Here is an 8,908-nt window from a genome sequence, read left to right as displayed (position 1 = left end):
GTGTGACACGCCAACAAACTTTTGAAAGTCGGCAATTCTAGGATAATTCATTAATAATCTCAAGCAACGTACAAGGAATTTTGGTAATTATAGATGAAATCGTCAATTTTTAAACATTTTAGGCAACAAATGTTAAAGAATAAGAAGTGAATTTGGTTTTCCTTACAAGCATATTTCCTTATTCCAAAAATGCGTTATGTTTTTGTAAATGTGTCACTCGGTATTTTTCAAGGTTTTATTTTCCCAAAATGCCAATTAATTCATAGCTTTTTCATTTAAATAGGAGAAAATTATTATTTCTATGTTGGGAAAATGTAAAGATATAACTCGGCAAATCGATCGTCTTTTTTAATTGAAATCTCGGGAAATATACTCAGATCGACGATGTTGAATTGACTGTTTTGTGGAATTGATAATTTTTAGGCTCATTCAATTACCTCTTTATTTTATGAATTTAATAATTTTCTAGACTCATTAGTTACTAAATTCTTGCTTCATTTTTTGATTTAAAATAAGCAATTCGAAAAATCCGCTTAAAGAGCGCGTCTTTGGTAATCTCGATAGTATGATAGATATCGAACTATCGGCAGTCAATTATTAATGGAGGAGTTTAGAGTTCTTTATGGCATTTTCAAACCTTTTTGCATACAAGCGGAAAAAGTAATAAATTTTAAAAAATCATTGTTTTTCATCCAAAATTTTCGACTTCAAACGCTTTTAATTTTTAATTGTTCATGACTTCAAGACTGCATTTCGAAATTCTTATATGAACAATATCAGCTTCAAGTGAATGGTATCATAATTTAAAAAGATAACAATTCAATTCATTATTTCAAAAGCTGTTAAAAACGAACTTAGACAGATTTTGAATATGAAAATTTGTAAATATCCCGGACAAAAAATAAATTCTGCAAAATAGACTGCTTTGAGGCACCGGATTTCACTTCGTCTAAAAACTGATATGTCTCTTCAAAAGATAAACGCTTCCTCTTGATTTCCTTTAAAATTTTCGTAATGACTGGTTACGCAACACATGACCTAAACACTGATTGACTGAAAACGAAAGGAAGCGAATATCATGCGAAATTTTCGCCACTGACTGAAGACGACTGAAGCAGACGAGAGGATTAACCGCCGAGGATACTTTCCGCTTTTATTTATATACTTCTGCGTTGTTGCAGAGTTGCTCCGCTGACAAGCAGCCTCACTCTCTCGCCTCCTCGGGCCACCATGTCATCCATAACGGGAACTTTTCTTACGGGACTCCAGTGTATAATTCTATGGCTTCTGTGAATAATATTTTAATTTTTCGAATGAAAATCAGTGAAATTGAACCACAAAATATGAATTTTGAAGCAAAATTGTTCATCCATTCTGCCCTACAGCACATTCATTTCGACGCAAGCAGTTGTATTTGAAACAAATAAAGATTTAACAAAAAATATAGAAAAATTATGAATGTCTATGATCAGTGGGTAAAAAATTTGATGCATTATTACTCGGCAAGAAAAAATCGCAGGAAGTTGAGCTAAAGACAGAAACTTTTTCAGCGTTCTACTTGTAAAGCGATGTCAATTTCATTTTCTTACAAAAATTTAGGTCTTCTCAATGACAGAAAATAAATGATAAAACAGGAGAAATTACCCTCAACTTTTACTACGTCAACTTTTTAATTCCTCCGCGTGTTTAACAAATTAAAAAAATTCATAAATATTCTGTAACAAGTATTTAACAAATGGAAAATTTTTAAACTCTAATGGAATGATTATTTTAATTAGTAGAGTTAAAAATGTAAATAATAAATACCTCGGCTGTGGATACAGATCTTAAGTTGAACTCTAGCTTCAAAACAAGATTGAAAAACGTCCGTTAATTGCAGCTTTTATAGTTTATATTGCTTAAACTTCTAATTTTAAAAAAATGACAAAACCTCAATAAAATGAAGTTCTTCGACTTCTTGTGATTGATGTGATTAATTATGAAAAATCATGAAGTATGACTAAGAGTGAAACTTCTTTTTTAACATATTTGGTCATTTCTAAAACAATTTTCTGTTCACAAATTCATTGTCAATTGTTGGAATTATCATCATTTGTCTTAAAATTTTTTTTCTTCATTCAAATTGTGAAAAGTTTTTACCTATCGGGATAAATTACAGAAATGTAATTAATACTGAGAGTAGAACTTGTTGCTGAACATATTTGGTAATTTATAAAGAATTTTCATTCATTTAAACAATTTTTTCTTCCTAAAATCGTGAAAATATATTATTACATTATATATTATCATATATACGTGTTTTCCAGTATTGAAACTCATTAACGCTTTCAATTCAGTCCATTAATAATTTTTATTGGCCGTTAAAATTTTAATATGAAACCGGTGAATCGAGAAGCTTTTTTTATGCTAGAATTCAGCTTAAATCTCTATCCACAGGCGAGATTTTTTCTTACAATAAATCGTCTGAGTCGGCAAATTTCACTTATTCAGTCAGCATTTAGGACAATACTCTCACCCCCCCCCCCCCCCCCCCCCCCCCCCCCCCCCCCCCCCCCCCCGACATCCCATACGCTCGCTACACCTCTGGGTAAAGAATTCATAAAAAAGAGTTATTTGTATAACAATTTGATTTACGATGCCTTTATTTTCTGATCTATTATTTGAATTTTTTACCTGGTCGACACTCACTAACATCAACTAATTCTTAAATATAAAAATTCATTTTCCAAAAAAAATATATATACTTAATTATATAGATATGTGTGTGTGTGTCGATCCTTAATATGAAATCTCTAACCGATATTGTCGATTTCGATTGTCACACTACTCGATTTTCATGCTATATGCGTGAGACACGAGTTGTGAATGGGTTAGACAGAGTTGGAAAATATTGAAAAAATTGTTACGATTGCTCGTTCTTTTATAGCTACACGCGTGCGAAAGGAACATCCGTGAGTCACTGTGAGTTAGACAGTAATGGAACGTTACACGCGTTTTTTTGAAGTTAAATGATCCCAGCGGAGCTCGCTTGATCTGCGCTTGCTTGGATTCGAGTGACGTTCATTGGCTACGGTGCGCGTCTGTACTGGATTTTTAAATACGTACGCTAACTAGAGCCAATAAGCGCCACACAGTTGAAGCATGCGCAAGTATTGTTGGATCACTGTTGGGAATAATAATCAAATCAAAATTCGATGTCGATAATACGAATCAACGCTTCTCCTTGACCACCACCTTGCCACCCGTACCGTCGCAATACAGGGCGTCTGATTGCTATTTATGATCGAATTCTTATTTCAATTTAAGCCTCTCTGCTTGTTATTTATGAACGTATTTTTATTTTAATTTCGGAAAGGACATTTTAAAGCCTTCAAAGTATTTAAACGAGCTATCTAGACCATTAAATATATCTACTTGAGTGCCTGCGGAGAACTTCCCCAAGCTTCTCAGAGCCTTGAGAATCTTTAGCATATACTCTGAGATTTCTTTTGGTAGGGTTAGTGTATTTTTTAATTACAAGTTAATGTTTAAGCTATTATTTGTTATTAATATAAACATTCACATTAAGCAATATTCCTATGAAGCATGGAATTTGTTCTAAGTTTTGTTATTAAAGTCCATTGCTGGTGTAAAATGCGATAACAACTTTTTAAGATTAGATAATTAGATAATTTTTGCCAATTTAATATAAATCATTCGTATACCTACAAAAATCTATAAAATACTATTTTTTGATATGAAAATTTACGAAAATCTACTACAAAAACTTTACGAAAGTTAAGCTTTTACTTATTTTTCTTAATACGAAAAAAATACTCCCGAGTTTGAAATTCATTGAAAATTATTGAAATTTTTCATGCAAATTTCATAAAAATTTCATTCAAATTTATAAAATTTTTGGTGAAAAACAGAACACTTACTTTAAATTTCAACAAAATACGGGAATTTTCAAACAAAATTCCATTTTTAACTGTAAAAGATCAAGTTTAAATAAAAACGATCAAATTTTAAACAAAAATAGAATAATTCAGTTTTTAGTTTATAAAAGTTAATATTCAATAAAAAAATGAAATTTTTCACAGGTTACTTAACATTTTAACCAAAACATGCGAATTTGACACCAAATATTAAAAATTTTAACAAAAAATATGAGCTTTCAATCACAAAGATTAATTTTCTATTTAAAAAAATCTTTCTTAACAAATAATATAATTTCCAACTAAATTAATTTTCAATCCAAGTACAATAATATAAAAAGTATTTAAAATAAGATAGAATTCACTTAAAATCAGGCAGGTTCTACACATTATATAGCAGAATCTCTAAACGATTAACAATTTTTATTAAATTATGCAAGACGTTGTTCCTGATATAAGACAAAAAATGGAATTTGGACAATTATGTCAAGAATAATAAAAACAGATTAATTATTCACCCATAAAATAATTTTTAACTAAAAACATGAAGTTTCAATAAAAAAATCAAATTTTAAACAAAAATAGAATGATTAAGTTTTTAGTTTATAAAAATTAATATTCAATAAAAAAATGAAATTCTCTACAGGTTATTTAAAATCTTAATTAAAACAGATGACCATGACACCAAATAGTAAAAGTTTTGACAGAAAAGATGAATTTTCAATCACAAAGATTAATTTTCTATTTTAAAAAAATCGTTTTTAAGAAATTATAAATTGTAAGAGACTTTATATAGATTTAAATTGTTTTCAGCTAAATTAATTTTTAATCCATGTAAAAAAGTATTTAGAATAAGATAGAATTCACTTAAAATTAAGCAGGTTCTATACATTATTTACCAGAATCGTTAGCGATATAATTTTGTTATAGTAAATTATACAAGACGTTTTTTTCCCATATAAGACAACAAAAAATCTAATTGGGACATGTGTGTTAAAAATAATAAAAAACATATTCGTTTTTACCCATGAAATAATTTCTCTACAAAAAGTATCAGTTTTCAACTGATAATGATATAATTAAAATTTTCCTTAAAGAGATTAACTTTTAACAAACAAAAAAAACCAAGAAAATAGTAGAATCTTATATAAACAAGATCAGATTTGAACAAAGAAAATTAATTTTCTACCAAAAAGACGAATTTTCAACTAAAAAAATTAATTTTCGATTATAAAAATAATTTTTCGCCCTAAAATTGTACATTTAAATTTTTAATAAAATAGCTGAATCCTTAATCAAAACGATCAAATTTAAAACAAATAGTGGAGTTTTAAGCTAAAAAAATAAATTTTTAATTAAAAATATAAATATATGGAACCAGAAATAGGATTATTCATTTTTAGTTAAAAGAATTAATATTTAAAACAAACAATTATATTTTCAACAAATTAGTTGGAATTTATCAAAATAGGTGAATTTTATAATACACAGTTGAACTTTCAAAAAAACGGATACATTTTCAACCAAGAACATTAATTATATATATAAAAGACGATATTTGAAACAAATAATTGAATTTTCAACACAAAAATATCAATTTTTAATTCGAAATTTCAATGTTTCACCGAAAGTGCGATTGTTAAAGTTTCAGTTAAAGAATTTAATTTTGAACAAAAAAAGGAATTTTCAACTTAATAGTTTTGTTCTTAATCACAAAGATAAATTTTCAACCAAGAAGACTAATTTTCCACCAAAAACCTGAATTTTTATCGAAATATGTGCTTTTTCAAACAAAAGGTTTACTTTTAAATATCAGTTCTCTATCATAAATGGTATAATCCAATTTTATCTTACATAAATTAATTTTTAACTGACTATGAAGGAATTTCAAAAAAAAATTGAACCCTCAATGAAAAAAATGAATTTTCAACCGCGAAGATTAATTTCCTACTTGAAAAAGACGGTTTAAAAAAAATTAAATTTTTAACAAAAGAGGATTCATTTCTTTTTTAATATCATTTTTCCATCAAAAATGGTATGATCGAATTTTCTCTTAAATAAATTAATTTTTCGCAGAGAAAGGAATTTTTAACAAAATAATACAATCCTCGCAAAAAAGATGAAATTTCAATTGGGAAGTTTATTTTTCTACCAAAAATGACGAATTTTCAAAAAAATTCTGAATTTCCAAATACTTTATGAAAACAGATGACTTTCTTTCCAAATAGTTCAATCATTAACAAAAAAAGATTGACTTTAAACCAAAAGGATTAATTTTCTACCAAAACAGAAAAATTAGAAAATTGAATTAATAAGTAAAAAAGGCCAATTTTCAATTTAAAATATCAATTTTCAACAAAAATAGTAGAATTGAAATTTCTTTTAAAGAAATTGGTTTTTGACAATCTGAAAAGGATTTTTTTTAAATAGCTGAATCCTTAATGAAAAATATTAGTTTCAACCAAGAATATTACTTTTCTACCAAAAATTACAAGTTTTCTACAAAATCTATAAAGCTTCAAACAAATATATGATTTTTATCTAAAAAATATCATTTGTCAAACCAAAAGTAATATAAGTAAATTTTGCCATTATAGAAAGTAATTAAAAAAATAAATATATAGAAATTTAAAGAAAATAGTTTAATTTTCAACAAAAAAGGTTCGTTTTAAACAGAAATAGATGAAGCTTCAATTATGAACTTAATATTCAACGAAAAAAATGGGATGGTTCAGTTTTTAGTTAAAAAAATTATTTGCAATTCAAAGAAGTGTAATTAAAAGAAAATTTCTATGTTCTCTACCAAAACAGAGTGTAATTAAAAATATCAATAAATTTTTAACCAAACATAGAAAGTTAAATTATCACTTCAATAAATCAATTTTGAAAAAATATGAATTGTCCGAAAAATGGTTGAATCCTCAATCAGTATGATGGATTTTCAAACAAGAAGACTAATTTTCTACTAAAAAAGACGAATTTCTAACAAAATCCATACATTTTTAAACAATTAGTTATATTTTTAAAGAAAAAAGATCACACTTTAATGTAAAAATTTAATTTTCTACTTAAAATAGCATAGCTGAAATTTCTGTTAAGAAGATTAATTTGCGACAACCACAAAAAAAACAATGTTATGAAAATTATTTCAAAGCGGTTCGAATTCATTTAACATTGAATTATATTGTTTTAAGATTAAAATTTAAAGAAACTTTTGTTTCGTTGTAAAATAAATTTTATGTACAAAAGATTAATTTTTAACTAATAAGATTAATGTTTTACAAAAAGACGAATTTTCAGCCAATTACTTGATTAAACTATGAGGGAACAGTTTTTTGAAATTTTTTGTTGAAAATATTCAACAATTTAGTTGAACTTTTTTTCGGTCTTGACTGAAAATTGTTTGCATTCGACTACTTGGTTAAATGTTAAACTAATTGAGTGAAAATGGATATTTTTTGTGTGCTAAAGATTCATCATTTTAGTTGGAAATTTGATTCTTTTGTTCAAAATTCTTTCTTTTTTGGTTTAAAATTAACCTTTTTTGTTGAACATTTCTCTAATTGTTTTAAGGTTAAAAGACCTTTTCAAAATTAATTTTTTTGGTTTAACTATTTTGTTAAAATGTTAGGTGTCTGGAAGAAAATGTAACTATTTGGTTGGAATTTGGTTAATTTTTTAAAACTGAGAATCAAACTTTTTGATTTTCAGTGTAAAAGGTTTTGTTAAAGATTTGGCTTTTTAATGAAAGATTTGCATTTACAACCGAATAGTTTAACTTTTAACCAAATACTTAAATGTCCAGCCTACAAATATGAATTTTAAACTAAATGGTCAAGTTTTCAATAAAAAAATATTCATTTTTAACAAAAAAGAGTTGTATTAAACAATTAAAGAATTCCCAATAAAAACGTAGTGGTGAACATCTTAAAAAAAGAATTTCAACAAACTATTTAAATTTTTAACCAGAGTTGAATTTTCGAACAAGTATGTAAATTTTCAATAAAGTAGTTGAATTTTTAACCTGCAAATATGTATTTTCGATAGGAAATGTAACATTTGATATTTCAAAAATACAGATGCTGCCAAGAGATGCATTATAAAAATAAGGATATGAATCTTCAATCATAAAGATTAATTTTCCATAAGAGATTCGAATTTAAACCAAAAGTACCAAAGGTACTTTTTCGCACAACACATTAATTTATTTCAGAAAAAACGAATTAAACAAAATAGTACATTTTTTTAATCAAAGAGATGAGTTTTCCACTAAAACTATTAATTTTTCATCTAGAAAAACGAATTTTCAACAAATAAAGAATTTTCAGTTAGGAAATCAAAAAATGTGTCCCAATTCCTTAAACTTTTAAGTCAAAAGACTATTTTTTTGTAAAACAGTTACAACATCTTCCCCCTCCATCTACCTCCATAAACCACATTTTTCATAAAACCTTCACCCTGAATGATAAGTTTTCAAGTATTTGTTGGTTTAAATTGTTATTTTTAATAAATAATTTCACTAATTTCAATGTAATTTGAAATATAATAATTAATAGTTCAATTTTAAAGAAAGATTTTAAAGGGGAGACTTGACCAAGATTTCCAGGGGAGCGTTTACCAAGTGGCAACAAGCTTTTTACGTGTGTTTTCTACCTATAAGAAAATAGATTTTTATAATGCGCGTGCAAAAGTTTTGCTAAATTGTTTGTAAAATTTTTCATACAAATTTTAGAAAAATTTCATTTAAATTAATAAAATTTTTGGTGAAGAAACAGAAACTATTTTAGTCAGGATTAAAATAAAAAATATATTTCTATCCTACGTCTTTTCGATAAATTTTTCAACGGCAAGCAGTTCGCTCTTATTATTATTATTATTACACCACTAATCCATTTCCCTTTCGAGGTAGGCGTGACTTACTCGGCAGGGGAAAGGAGTAGTGTGTGGAAGGGATAGAGATTTTTTCAGATTGATCCAGAATTCTCGTGCTA

This window comes from Belonocnema kinseyi, chromosome 3, assembly GCF_010883055.1.
Source record: "Belonocnema kinseyi isolate 2016_QV_RU_SX_M_011 chromosome 3, B_treatae_v1, whole genome shotgun sequence".
Lineage (NCBI taxonomy): Eukaryota > Metazoa > Arthropoda > Insecta > Hymenoptera > Cynipidae > Belonocnema > Belonocnema kinseyi.
Note: the sequence above shows the minus strand (reverse complement) of the source record.